A 15,072-nucleotide genomic window follows, 5' to 3' on the forward strand; every position below is an offset into this window, starting at 1 on the left:
TTTATTGCACTCCTTTGAAATCATGGAAATCTATGTAATTATATCCATATAGGTATTGAGATCCCTGATATATATCATCCGCATGAGTGTATATCTGCATACATGTGTCTGTAACCAGGTACTACATCTTCTGCGCCTCCACCCCGGTCTTCTGTGCTGGGTACATAGTAGTGCCTCAATAAATAGTTCTTGAACGACCCAATGGAAATTGGGCTTCTGTAACTTCTCGGTCGTGTACGAGAGCATTAGACTTGAATACTGAGAAATGGATGCCTCAAATTTTCCAGGTTTTCTCTCCTAGCAAAGGCCAGGTAAGGAGGCAATTGCCTGACTTCCTTTTTTGTTTTCTTTGATATCATACCTGATGTCAGCCCTGCTGTTCTTCAAATGTCAGACTGTCTTGGAGCTGATCCTTTGATATGCTCTTTTCATGGGGTTTGCAGCTACTGAGTTAGGTGCATTTTGATTCTCTTTGTTTCTATTTTCATGAACTCTTTTAGAGGACAGTGGTCAGAAAGTCCTCAAGGTTAACTGACACCTAAATGGCATTTTTTTCAACCAACAAGACTCTATTTTGAAACTCTCAAATGTTTTGGACATCCAGTCAAATGTTTTGACACTTGTCCCGATCATTAATGATTTCAAACCAGAGTGGTCGGCAAAGGATTCTTGAATCAAAGGTACCAAAGTAGAGTTTCTTTAAGGTCACTGAACGTAAAGCAGTATCTTTTAGCTTCCAAAAGAGGTGTGCACAGCTTGCTCTGAAGAGAACAGCAGCACATAGGCTCTACTCTTCAGATTTGGAATGCTACTTACAATGTGTCCTCTGCCACAGAGACAGAAGCCTTCAAAACCAACCTCTCTCTCTCTCCCCGCCCCCCCCCCCCCCCCCCCGCCTCCCTGTGTCCTATTATGTCTCAGCAAGCCATCTTGCTGAGAGAAGAAGCTGGGTGCTGTAGCATCTGTGGGGGCGGCCTTTCCCACCGAACTGGCATTCCACCCCAAGTGCTGTTCCCAGTGGCCTCCTCTCCATAGGCATCCGTAGCAGCTGCGGCTTCTTCTGGCTCAAAGGACCCCATGTTTGCCTTTAAAATGTCATTCCTTCACCTCTCTCAATATTCAGACGCACTCATCAGTTTGTTTCCAGCTGCCCTCAAATGTATTCAGAATAAATGGTGCACGAAGGACAGTTTAAACTCAGCAAAGCATCTCCAGTTCACCGGGCTGTTCTTCCTTACCAACAAGTGTTGTATTGTCATGTAAATGCGTTTCTGGCACTGGAGACATTGGCTGTGTATCTGCTTTGGCAACTGAAGAATGTTCCACGGTTGCCGGGCAAAGAGTAGAGAAAGGAGTAGATGAAGAAGCTTAGAATGACAGGTTAATGAGAGCTGCTTTTCCTCTGTTTTCTTTTCAATCTCACCGCCCATCATCAAGTTAGGCTTTACCAAGGCCAAAACCTAGTACTGTCTCTCTTCCCCGCCCCTTTCTCTCTATGGCATACTTGCACCATGATCATATTAAGTCTCCCTCAAGATTCTCAAGTTCGGTATTGGATTGTTTTGGAAATGAAAATATGATAAAGCCATTGTTAGAGGGGCTTTTTTGTGCAATATGAGTTAGCATGAAATATGAGTTAGTGTGCAGTGAGCATAGAAGAATCTCACCTAGAATTTCACTCTTACAATTCAAATATGGTCTCTTCTGCAGGCTTAAGAATAATGTAGCTCAAAAAAAAAAAAAGAATAATGTAGCTCAGTTTCTAATTTTTAAAGCATTAAATTCACTTATTAAAATGACATCACTGCCTCGCTGCCATTAGGGCATGACTTTGAATTATTTTTCTAGTGGCTAATTGACGAGTAATGCAGATAGGTTTGCACTGTGTGGTCTGCCTCCTTCATGATCCATTTGCCTCATGGTTAGGGAGGGCTGAAGGCTATCTTTGGCCAAGAGCAGAATGAATCCACAGGACCCATTTAGGCATTAAACCTATCATTTCACTTCATTAGCAATACTTTCTAACCACAAACACGGTCTTCAGAAAGTAAAGTTTCCATCCTGTTTAGTCTTAATTTTTGAGATTAAGAGAAACAAAAAAACATTTTTTTAGAGCCTAAATCACTCCATAAAAATTGTCTTACTTTCTTCATAAACATGGTTCACATAAGAAAACATTAACTTGCTTTTTTATTGTTATAATCACAATAAACATTGTATAGCTCTTGCTATGTACTAAAAGGTTCACTTAAAAGTAGTTGGGGCACCTGGGTGGCACAGTCACTTAGGTGTTAGAACTCTTGGTTTTGGCTCAGGTCATGATCTCAGGGTTGTGGGATAGAGACCCACGTCAAGCCCTGTAAGAGTCCCACTTTGGGCTCCATGCTCAGCAGGGAGTCTGCTTGAAGGATTCTCTTTCTCCTTCTCCCTCTGACACTCCCCCCACTGACATGCTCTCTCTCTCTCTCTCTCTCAAATAAAAAAATAAATCTTTTTAAAAAGTAGTAAATGTTAAATTAAATTTTAATCCTTACAAAGTTCTATGAAATAGCTGTTTTTCTAGGGTTACAGGTGGGGAAACTGACCCACGAAGTGATTATGTAGATTGCCCACTGACAGATGATGAGTGGTGGAACTGGATTTAAGCTGAGGCTGCAGGTGCAGAGACCGTGCTCTTGACCATCATGCTATCCTGTTCCCCATACCCATGGATCTTGAAATACCAACAGAGGCAACAACAAAAAACATGTACTGTCTCCAACTTTTTGTTTTTGTTGTGATTCTAAGCATTAGTTAGTGATCCAACTCAAATGTCAGCTTTTTCTATTCACTTTGCCTGAGATCTTCACACAAATAATAATTATAGCCTATATATCAATATTTCTTTATTCATGCTTTTATTTTGAAACTATATACTAATACAGGTATTTGTTTATGTCTCTTTCTTTCCTATTAAGCTTGGGCAATGCTGGGTTCATATTTGTATTTCTAGAATCTAAACAGATTTTAGTCTTCAGTTAGAACTCAATAATGATTTATTAAATTAATTGGATCTAAATAAAATAGTTGATACTGTATCTGCATATGAATCTGAAAATTTGTAAAAATTAAAGACATTTATATAGCTGAGTATTACTGTATTGCAATACAGAAACTATTCATTTGGTTTACTGAATATATATTTAGTACCAAAATTTGAACAGGTTTGAAAATTAAGGGTTGGGTGGCAAAAACTTCAAACCTTGACCTAATAGGGATCTCGAGGTACAAATAAGTATTACTTTCTGCTAAAGGTGTACTTGTAAAATACCCACAAACTTTATTAAAACATATTTCATTCTACTTTGTCAAATGCCAGCTTGGTTGCAAGCTGACACAGTTAGGTCATATAGTTTAACATTTAAAGTAAAATGATTATTTGCCCTCCTTGATAGTGGCTGCCTTACAAAACTGCTATGAAAAAGGCAAAGTGTATGCTTTTATGCTGGCCTCTCTTCTTCAGTGTAGCCCCCTCACATGCACAAACTGAACCAGGATGTTTTCTTCTCCATATAGCTGGTATGCCTTGGGCATGAATCCATACTATCTGGAGATCCATCATTATATCCTCACATCTAGACATAAGCAAGTCCTCCCAAAGGGATTGACAATGAAGATAACTAGCAAATCCTGCTCTCTAAAGAGAAGACTGAGTTTACATTTGAGAATATAATTGACAGTTACCCTATACGGGTCAATGATGGGCTTTCAATATTCTCTTTTTCCCTTATTTTCCACATACATTCCATCAGGAAGACATGTCAGCAATCCTAAATCCTACCACATTTTTACAACTATCACTCTGGTCCATCTCTTGCCTGAATGTTTATTTGCTATACAAAAATGACTCTAACTTACCTTCTGGCTTTCACTTTTGAAATCTGTCCTCTAACTTCCACCAAGTGTTAACTTGAAATTGTAAATAAAATCACATCACTCCTTGGTTTTCATTGACTGTCTTCACTGGCTTCTTCACCCTTAGAATAAAATCCAAATACATTACTGTAGGCTCATATGATTTGACCCTGGCCATCCCTTCAAACTCTTCTTTCCTCTCCAACTCTTACTCTTTGCCCTAGAATTACACTGGCTTCATTGGTGTTCCTTGAATATGTCAGACACATCTTATTCCAGGGCGTTTGAATGTGCCTCCCAGGATCTCTGCATGGAATCCTCTTGCCCCACATACTCATGATGTTCACTCCTGTTTAATTCATCACCATTTTAGAAAGCACCTTTTTCTAAAAATACTATTCCCCAGTCACCCTCTATTCCCCTATTTGCTTCATCTTTTTTGATAACAGTCTTCTACTGGAATGTAAGTTCTCAAGTTAAGGACTGTTGTTCATCATTTTATCTCTAGCAGATAAATATGGGACATAGTAGGTAATCAATACCTATTTGTGGAATGAATGAAATACCTAGTCTAAGATATGAGTTTTTAGAAAGCATCTCTGTTTAGTACAGTGAAATTTGAATGGTTCAATTTCAATAATTACTAGTAACATTTTAGGAAAATTCATGAAAATATTAATTTCTTTAGTTTTTGAAGAACATTACTGACACAGAATAGAACAAAAATGATTTGGATATGGATTTAGGGACATAGCAATAGAGAGATAGCAGTTGAGAAAGAGAGAGACAGAACCTAAAAGACGGGGCCCTCCTATTTCCAACAATTTAAATGTGAGTCCTGCATGCATATACTTGACATGTCAAAATCCAACAAAAACTTGTTAATGTGATAGATATGAATGATAGGATTGGATATTTAGATCTTTTTAGGCCTTATTTGGAAGTCAGTAGATTTGAGGTAATGCTTTAGACCTCAAGCTCTGACAATGTTTGCCAAACTGCAATCCTTTGGGTAAATGCTACCTGAGCCCGGGCATCTGAGACAGGTCTATGGAAGAAGTTGAATGCTATGGGTAGGAGGAGGTCATTGCATTATCTGTGGGTTGCACTTGCGGTGTGCTGGAAGGTAGAGGTTCACTATTGTCTTTTACTTTAAAAACTGGGTTGCATTGAAATTCCACATGAACTGATTTGTTCAAAAGTAACAAATGTTGATAAAGCTTACGCTCACATAGCTCCAACCACTATTTTGCATGATGTTATCGAATGAATACTTAGTGATTTCCTAAAGGAAACTCTGGCACGTTTATCCTATCATACACTCCCAGTGTTAACTCTTATAAATGCTCAGCTCATAGACAGGTTGGCAGCACTCCGATGGTGGCATTGACAATAGTTTGGCACTTGGCTGAAAAAATACAAGATATATGCACCACAGACTTGATAGGTTGTAATCTTTCACTACTGAAGAAACAGTTATATAATTTTAGAGCAATCAGAGACTTTACATGGCATCTACGCAGACTCCTTGACTTTATATTTATAAGAAACCACTTCCCAAACAGGGCAGTGGCTACCCATTGACAGATTAGCTGGCAGTAGAAGTGAAATTGGAACATGGTCTTCTGATTGTTACCCCAAAGGTATTTTTTTTAGGGGACGGGATTTATTGCAAGATTATGAGTGTGGGAGGCAAAATTCTGGCCCCCATAACCTTATCCTTCTGGTATTCTACACATAAGTTGTTCTCTCACATAGCAAAAGAACCTTTCCAGGTGTAACTAAGGTTACTAAGTCTCTGAAATTAACAACATAGGCACATTACCCTGATTATCCAGTTGTGCCCAATGTCAAAGGAACCTTTAAGAGGAGAAGAGAAGCTAGAGAGATTAAGAAGCTCAAGAAGCCCTAGATGTGCCATGGAAGGAGACCGTGTGGAGATGGAGGGGTCATGAGAATATGGATAGACACTAGAAGTCTCAGCCAACAGCCAGAGAGGAAATGGGACCTCAGTCCCTCAGCCATACAGAACTTAATTTAGCCAACAACCTGAAAGAGCCTGGAAGTGGATTTTTCCCCAGAGCCTCCAGAAAGGAATGCAGTTTTGACAGCACCATGATTTCAGAGCCCAGCCGAGTCATGGAACTAAAATAATAAATGAGTGTTATTTTAAGCCATAAGTTTTTTGTAAAGCAGCAATAGAAACCTAATACATCCAGTTTGTCAAAATTCTTCTCCCAGTTTCTCAATCTTTTATAGAGTTTATAAGGTGCCCTCAATTTCTCTTTCTCTTTTTTCTTCAATTCCTTCTCTAAGCAGGAAAATGTTTATGCAAATATCAGCTTGCAATGTGACTCCCACCCACACACAGAGAGGGCTTCATCCATCTGAATACAAGCCCTCAGATCTCTGTGGAGTTGTCTAGTGGGATGGATCTCTTATTTTTTCACCAAAGTTGCTCCTAGTTCTTCTCTGGCCCTGTTTGCTTGCTCATTTCCATTGCTTTGACAATGCCCCAGCACATCCTAAGATCATTTATATATAACATTAGAGAGGTTCTGTAGGATGCTCCCAAAGCTTTGAATCTCAGGAAGCAGGAGCTTTGCTGGTTCTGCACAGAAGCAGAGAATAGCTTGCTCAGTCTCTCCATTCTACTCGTGGTTGCTGGGCTCCAAAGCAGCTTTCTCTGTGCATGGGGGATTCACGAGGTCTTTTTCACTGGTTGAGAGGAACCACATGCCCCATCATAGCCTTCTGCTTTGTATCATCTCTTAGACGGAGAATGAAAACCACTTCATGGGAGGTGATGGAGAAATCCTGCCACTTTCTTTCCTTTTGTTTCCCCTTCCTCCTTACCTTGGCTTTTCACCAGTGAAACATGTTTTCTGCCAATGACAAAAATAAAAAATCTCCTTCCCACTCCAATGGAGAAAAGCTGGTGGGTGGGCACATATATATTATATGTGTATAATTATTTGACCAACACAAATATTCCTTATAAGCCTATCGATTATTTGCCCTTGGTTAAAATAAAATAGACAACTTTTATAATCATCCTCAGCATATTTTGATAATAGACACTGCATGGGTGGAGTAGTATCCTTCAAAAAGATATGCCCACTTCTTAATCCCCAGAACCTGTGAGTCATACAATATACAGCAAAAGATATGATTAAGCTAAGGGTTTGAGAGGAGCTTATCCTGGGTTATCCAGGTAGGCCCTAAATCCATTGAGAAGTATCCTAATGAGAGTAAGGGAAATTTCACAGACACACAGGGCACAAACATACAGAGAGGAGGAGGCAGTATGGCCTTGGAGACAGAGGTTGGAGTGATGTACCCACAAGCCAAGGAATGCCTGGAGCTAGTAGAAGATGGAAGAGCAAGGCATAGATTCTCCCTTAGCACACCCTGAGAGAGGATGGTCCTCTTGAAATGTTGACTTCAGACTTGTGGTTTCCAGAACTATGAGAACATAAATTTCTGTTTGAAGTCAAGGCTGTGGTAATTTGTCACAGCAGCTGTAGGAAACTAATATAGACAACAAACCCCTAGATTCTAATTGTGTAAAATATGCACAATTCTGTCCATTTCACTTGTTTGCTTGTAGATAGAGGAGCTCTACTGCTTATAGATTAGTGTTCACTGTCACCTTGTTAGATGTTGAACTTATGAGAATGTTTGCTCAAAATATCTGTCAATGAACTAGTTCTCCCTAAATGTCTGTGACATTGCACTGTACATTATTAATCTGTTTGTATTTATTGAAAGCTTACTCTGAATAAATTAAGTCAATATGCCAGTAACTATGGGGAAAGGGGAAACAGTACAGAAAATGAAACAGTAATATAATAATAATTAATAATAATAATAGTATCTAACTCTTCCTAGCACCATGTGTCAGACACTGTTGTAAGTATCCAGCTTATAACACATTTATATATTATAATATTTCACACCCCCATAAGGTTGGAACTTTTATTTATCCCACCGTATAGGGAGTACTGAGGCAATGGCAATAGTCGGGTGATTTTCTGGTCCCAGAGGTGGTGGGTGGCAAAGCCAGGATTCAAAGTCTGTGCTCAATGACTGTCACGAGCCCTTGGTCATGGAGAGAACCATACCTCAGAGTTCGATAAACTGCCTAGAGAAAATTTCAGTTGCTGTGGAGCCCAGCTACAGATAAACTTTAACAAACATCACTACCATTGATTATTTACTTCTATTTAGGATGATTTCCAAGAGATGAGTTCAGATTCTTATCAGACCTTGTAATGATAGCTTGCCCTTAAGTATCCATGTTTCTTCTCAGGGCTGAATTCGGTCTTACCACTGGTGAGAGTGGGGTATATAGCATCTCCATTCTTTTTTATTCTACTCTAATTAATTAATTAATTAATTAATTACAGAGACAGACAGCATGAGTGGGAGGGGCAGAGGGAAAGGGAGAGAGGATCTTAAGCAGACTCCAAAGCTAAGGGCAAAGCCTGATGCAGGGCTCAACTGAGGACCCTAAGTTGAAATCGAGTCTGACCTTTAACTGCCCAAGTTATAGTTGTTTCTTTCTTTTTTTTCTTTTAAACCCAGGCCCCAAAGTTCTCCACCATTACCTAGCTCTTGTCTTTGACAATCAAGGCTCTGTTTCTACAAATGGACTGCATGAAAGAATCACACCCAGAACAAGACTTTTTTCAGTGGAAGGATCCCTGGCCTGGAAGGTGAAGGGAGGAGGGCATGGTTAGAGCTGTTTGTTTTACTTCCAGGGGCCCCCTGTTTGGAGCGGTTTAGAATTTCCTGGCTGGGCTGCACCACTGCAGGCAGATGTTCGAAGCCCTTGTGCTCCATGGAGGTGAAGCTAACAAACAGCCCCTTCGAGAGGCTCCTCTTTTTCACTGAGTTGATGGACAAGAGGCTGTGAACTTTGATACACCAAACAGTCGGGCTTGTGGGGGTTGAAACTGTGCCAAACAGCTGCCTCCTTTGAGAGAGGCAGGGAGCAGAGCCCCGCTGGCTGGCGCTGGCGGTGGGGGGCGGGAGGGTGTGTGAGAAGGTGTGCCAAAACAGTTCACAGAAACCATGAAGAAATTTCAATTTATGTGGTTGCAAAAGAGGAGGGAACCGAGGAAATTGAACTTTCAGTGAAGTCTGATAATTAAACTCAGGAGTACTGACAGGGTAGCTGAACACAACAGATAAATAACTACTTTCCGGTAATTATAAGCCAGGATGGTAACATATTAGACAAGCTGGTTCACTTGGTATTTTCAAGTCTGACATTTCGATTCTAGAGGATATTTGGATCTGTGCTAACAGATTTCTTTCTTTTTTCTCCACTCACTTTCCCTTTCCCACTCCCCATTGCTTGCTGAAAATGAAATATGATTTTAGGGCGGCACTTTCCAGCATGTTCTGTATGTAGGCCTTACGTGATATAGCACACCTCAGAGCCCACTGCTGCTGGGCACAGTTGCTCAGATGGTGCCTGCTTTTCCAAACATCATAAAATATTATTAAAAAGAGCCCAGGCGCTCCCTAATAGAAAAACACGCTACAAATTACACATTCTATTTATAGCCTGTCCTTCATTAATCATAGAATGAGAAAGCTTTTAACAAATCATCTCATAGTACAAACACTTCATTTCACAAAGAAGAAACCGAGGCAAAGAGTTCTTTTCTAAGACTTACTGTTTTCAAAAGGAATAAAACAGACACTTAAGTCAAGGGAACAAAACCCTTCTCTTTTATGAATAGAAATGACACAGAGACACACAATTTTCCTCCTCTCTTTGAGAATAATGTTAGAATACTTTTAACAGCTGAATTTACATAATAGGATAAAGATTTTTGTCCTTTTCTGTGTGGTGTGTGGACTGGATGGGTGCCACGGTCCTCAGGCAGAAATGAAAATGAACGCTTTTTTCTGTGCTGGTCCCACAATGAAACCACCCATGAAGAACTAAGAGGTGTCCATGTGCGCCTGCAGCTTGAGCGATCTCAAGTGTCCTGACCCAAACTCCAGATGGTATAGATTTTGCTTTGTTGACTCTCAACCCCATGTTTTCTTTACTTTTTTTTTTTTTAATTCACAGAAACAGTGTCCTAATTTATTAACGTCTGTGGGGAAATCAAGTCCCAACACCAGCCCTACGACGGCCTGGCAAGGAGACATCATTTCCCAGCTCCGTTTGAGAAGACTTTGTCCACCCTGCTTGGCACTTGGACAGGCTGAAACGGAATGTCTTTTGTTGTAAACACCTAATTTGTTTATTTTGAACTGTCTGAGTAGCTAGATCAAAGACCAATGTCAAATGCCCAAAGCAATGTTTGTCAGCAGTGGACTTTTTTTTTTTTTTTTTTTTAAATTCTCCTTGTCCTTAAAGCAACCGAAAGGGGGGAAAAATACTCATACTGTATTTCCACAAAAGCGTAGGAAAGTTCATTTTGGCAGCCTCTTGCAACAGAATGAATACATGCTACTGAGTACAGACCATTTGTCTCCTGATTACAACAGACCCCAGGGGAACTGGTGTTGGCTTTGAATTCCACCTCTCTTTCTCCCACAGCCTCCTTGCTGTGACAGTTCCACCCCCAATCCTCAGAGCACAGAGCACTAGGGAGTCAGATCTCTTCGCCGTGTGTTTTAGTCTGCTTTCTAAATTAAAATGGGGCTTTCTTCTTTGTAACATGTTGACTCGTCTCGAAAAAAATATATCTTTAAACTGTCCTCCTTTACAATGCACTGGTGCTATCATGAATGCAGTCAATGTGCGTGTGAGTGTCACACACATGGCAATGAGGGCATCCAGTCCCTTCTGTGAAAAACTGTACCAGCTTGCTAGCTGTGGTTGAGCCCCTTTGCACTGTTTGCTTGTTGCTTTATGAAGACTCACATTGTGTTTTTCTCCTTGTAGGATTATTGTTTTAAAACGGGGAGGAATGTGTTTTTATTACCCCAAAAGCGCAGTTTTATTGTTAGACAGTCTTGAGGGTGGCCAGGATGTATTCCCCTCGATTACACCCATTTTCACTGATATTCCATAAGCACGGCTAAGACCACCACTGGGAGGGAAAGCCTAGGCTGAAGCGTTCAGTTCACACTTAGCAGTGGTTCCTGCCGTGAGCACTTTTTTCCTTTGCACTTTTGTTTTGTTGCTCATTTCCTTAGAGAGAAAAGTAAGCCACAAAATATTTTGCAAAAGCTTCCTCTGTTTCAGATTATATGAATTTGGTTGATACACTTGTCTCTTTCTTCTTTTATATTCCTACTCACTTTATTTTCCCCCTTCACAATTATTTTTCGTGTGTGTGTGTGTGTGTACAGATGAAGCAGCAGCAGCGAGCTGTCATTTGGCAGTTTCTTTTCCATTATGTTTTCACTGCTGGGAAATGCTGGAACAAAGGCATCCAAAGTGTTACTGAATGGGGATCAACACACAGCCTTGCTGGTGAGGCTGTAATCAGCCTGTCTTGGAGGAAAATGCATGCTTTTCAGCACTGGTTGGAGATTTTTGTATTTATCTTTGAAATGCATGCTTAGCCCACGTAGGCAAGTGATGTGTTATTGCCATGTCCTTATGCGGCCCACCACTTTTGTGAGCAGAATGGAAGAAACGGAATGTGACCTGTCAACCCTCAGTGAGCATGAAGTAGTCCAACAGACGTTTTTAAAACACAAAGAGAGGCCCAGCTTATGTCAGTGTCAATTTCTAAAACACGTTTTTATCAGGGATTTTGTTCCTGTCCTCTTCTGGCCAGATATGCACGTGGGGAAGTCATGCTGCTGCTGCTGCTGCTGACGTGTTACTCGTGAACAGTTCTGGCAGGGGGTCAGGGGCAAGTAGCAAGAATAGGATGAGCTGGGGCACCTGGGTGGCTCAGTAGGGTAAGCGTCTGCCCTTAGCTCAGGTCACGATCCCAGGGTCCTGGAATCAAGCCCTGAGTTGGGCTCCTACTTAGGGGGAGTCTGCTTCTTTCCCTCTGCCCTGCCGGCTGCTCCTGCTAGCTCTCTCTCTCTCTCTCTCTTCCTCTCCTCTCTCTCAAATAAATAAATATTAAAAAGAAAAGAATAGGATGAACTGAAAAGGTAGTGGGCATTCTCAGCACTGGAAAAGGCATAGGAGTGGGGTAGCAGGGGTGGCATCTAGGTCACACACCAGTTCCTATGGAACGCGCACCCCAATCTGGAATTAGAACACCCCTAGGACTCAAGATAGTTCTCTTGTACCCCTTTTCAGGCAACTCCCCACCCCCATCCCACCGGTCACCACTCTTCTGATTTCTATCCCCATAGATTAAATTTCCGCATTTGCTTTCTAATTGCCAAGCCATAGAATGTAACACGATATATCAGAAAAACAAATCGTGCTGCTTTGAGAGTTAAGTCTTATGTATAATTTATGTAATACTTGGGATTCATCTGACACTGTAAAATGTAATCTCTGTGTATTAAAGATTCGTTGAAAAATGTTCCTTGATTTTCCCCCTAAACTACTTAGTATTAATGATATGTCCTGAAAAAGTAGAGATTCAATGAATGAGAGAAGTATTTGATTTATAAACTAAAAACACAGATCTCTTAAGTTCAAGTTTGAAATGGCACAAAGCCTCCAAGTATCTTAAGACCACCGCTTCATAGTACAGTAGCAACTCTTTAGCCTTAGAGGATTAGGCAAAGTCCTCATTGCCTCTATAAGTAGAGTGACTTAATGGCCACTGAGTTCTGCAAGCAGTTGGCTTCTGAGCTCTTCTCAGGTGGATCTGTTCACTTGTCCCCACTTCTTGAATTGGTGCCTACCAAGCATTTACTGTGTTAATAATCACACAAGGTTTAATTCTTATCATAATTCTTTCATTTAATAAGTATCACACCAACTGGCCAAATAAGAGTGTAAAAGAAAGACTACTGAGTTTCCACAGAGGGAAATTTTATGCCAAAGACTCAATAAAGTTGATTTGTTAAAATGACAAAAGAAGTTGATATCAAATTAAATAGACTAGATCACTGTTAAAAAAAAAAAAAAGAGAGAGAGAAGGTCTCTTGAAATTCATAGTCATTTGAAGGAACTAAGCTAGAAGTCAAGCTGAGGCATTATAAAAGTTGTTTTGTTTTTATTTATTAAAGAAACACTTAATGGTATTTTCAATGTACCAGGAACTGTTCTAAGTGTTCTAGAAATATTAACCCACTTAATCCTTATAACTACTCTATGTGGTAGGTAATATTATGCCATTTGTCATATGCGGAGACTAGGGCACAGGGAGGCTATGCAACTTCCCATTGAGTTACACAGCTGGCAAGGAGCAGAGCTGAGATTCAGAACCCAGGCAGCTTTGTCCAGAGGCCATTTTCTTCCCACTGTGCTCCCATAACTCTCCTTATCCATGAAAATCTATCCATGACAACTCCCTGACTGGCACATCCACTTGCAGAGGAAACAACAAAAATGCTATAGTCCATCATCTTAAGACTGTGAAGAATGAATGTTTAAACCTAATTCACGTTTTTGTTAAACAAAGATACTGACATTATCTAGGTTTCTCTCTTTTTGAATATTAGCTTTAACCTATTTGCATTAGTGGTCCCAGTTGGTTCATTGACTAAATGGGCTTCTTCTCCTCAACCAATAGCTCAACATATTCATTTCCCATCAAGGTTTAAGAGAGCACAGCTGTTTACTGGAATTGTTAGGAAGGCCAAGACTATTTGTAAAATGAAACAAAGTTGGATTAAATGACTTATTGGACCCTTTTTAACACCAATGTTTTGTTGTCATACATATCTAGAGTTGGAGTGGTTTTACTAGCTTTACTTTGTTTTATGAACACAGATGTACATATCTTTGAGCTCACCCATCCATTTCATAATTGAAAAACAGAGAAAGAAGGTACTTAAGCCCAAACCATTCACTACTATTGGCAAAACAGTTGATACGTCATTTTCTTATGTGAAGGAACAAAATCTCTCTTTTTATTCTTATTTTTATTAATTAAAGAGTAATTTACATCCAATGAAATGCTTAGATATTGAGAATATGGTGCTATGAGTTTTAATAAATATGTACACTAATGTAACCTACACTTCAATCAAGTTCTAGATAATTTCCATTCCCCCAGGAAGTGCTCTCTGCCTCTTTCCAGTCAATACCCTCCCCACCCTACAGGTAACAACTGCTCTTCTGATTCCTATTGCCATAGATTAGTTTTCCTGTGAGCATATTTGCTTTAAAATTGCCAACCAATATAGTTTAATACAACATATCAGAAAAACAAATAGTACTGTTTTCTGAAGTGTTAGGTCCAATTTATACAATACTTGGATTCATCTGACAGTATGAAGTGTAATCTAGTAGTCAAATAATACCATGGTGATTTCATCATCTGCTGAAATACTGATTTTTAAAACAATCTCTGAGAAAGGATAAAAAATGAATTTAGAGTTCTAAGGTTTCCAAGTTTTATCACTAAGTTTCTGTGACTCTGCAAATTGTGAAATCTCTTATACCTTCCCTTTCTCTTTGATGCTATATTGTTCATTCATAACACTGTATTTAAAACACATTATAAACTCAAAATAAAGTCAAGACTTAAAAAATTGTCCTTTGATTATGTGGAAGTCTATGTCAATGTTGTAGAATGAGGTATCTATAGAAGAACAAATTACTTTCAAAGTCATTAGTTCAGTCAGTATCCATATATTTATAATATTTTGTATTCCATCACATGCCTCTTGAAAAGAAGGAGTCTTCTAGTTGTTTATTTCTATGTAAGAAACTTCCACAAAACTTCAGAGCTTCAAATAATAATTTGTGAATATCTCTTACAGTTCTGTGGGTTGACTGGATTCCACTGGGCAGTTTTCCCTGGGGTTTTGTCCTGTGGTTGCTATCTAATGGCAGCTCCATCTGGAGTCCTCTGAAAGCTTCTTCACTCATGTATCTTGTGTTAGGGCTGGCACAGCTGACAGAGCTGGAAGTGGTTGGGTACCACTCTCCATGTAGTTCCTCCACATGGCTCATTTGGTCTTCTTTATGAGGATGATGGTCTCTGGATACTTTGACTTTTTATGTAATGGCTGGTTTCGCCCCAAAGTGAGTCATGTAATCAGCAAAGACAGAAAATTCTAGGCTTCCATAGGTTTAGCTTCAAAAGTCACAGGGCATCATCTATCACTTTTTCT

The 15,072-nt window shown here is 39.8% G+C and overlaps 1 long non-coding RNA gene across 1 annotated transcript in view; it reads right to left on the reverse strand.

Annotated features, from left to right (window-relative positions):
- The window catches only part of LOC144321591 (uncharacterized), a 259,240-nt gene that overhangs the window by 191,391 nt on the left and 52,777 nt on the right, over window positions 1-15,072 (reverse strand). Inside the window, exon 2 of the long non-coding RNA XR_013387190.1 lies at window positions 3,898-4,016. This is a non-coding gene — a long non-coding RNA (uncharacterized LOC144321591). The remainder of the gene's footprint in view (window positions 1-3,897; window positions 4,017-15,072) is intronic.

This window comes from Canis aureus, chromosome 10 (assembly GCF_053574225.1).
Source record: "Canis aureus isolate CA01 chromosome 10, VMU_Caureus_v.1.0, whole genome shotgun sequence".
Taxonomy (NCBI): Eukaryota; Metazoa; Chordata; class Mammalia; order Carnivora; family Canidae; genus Canis; species Canis aureus.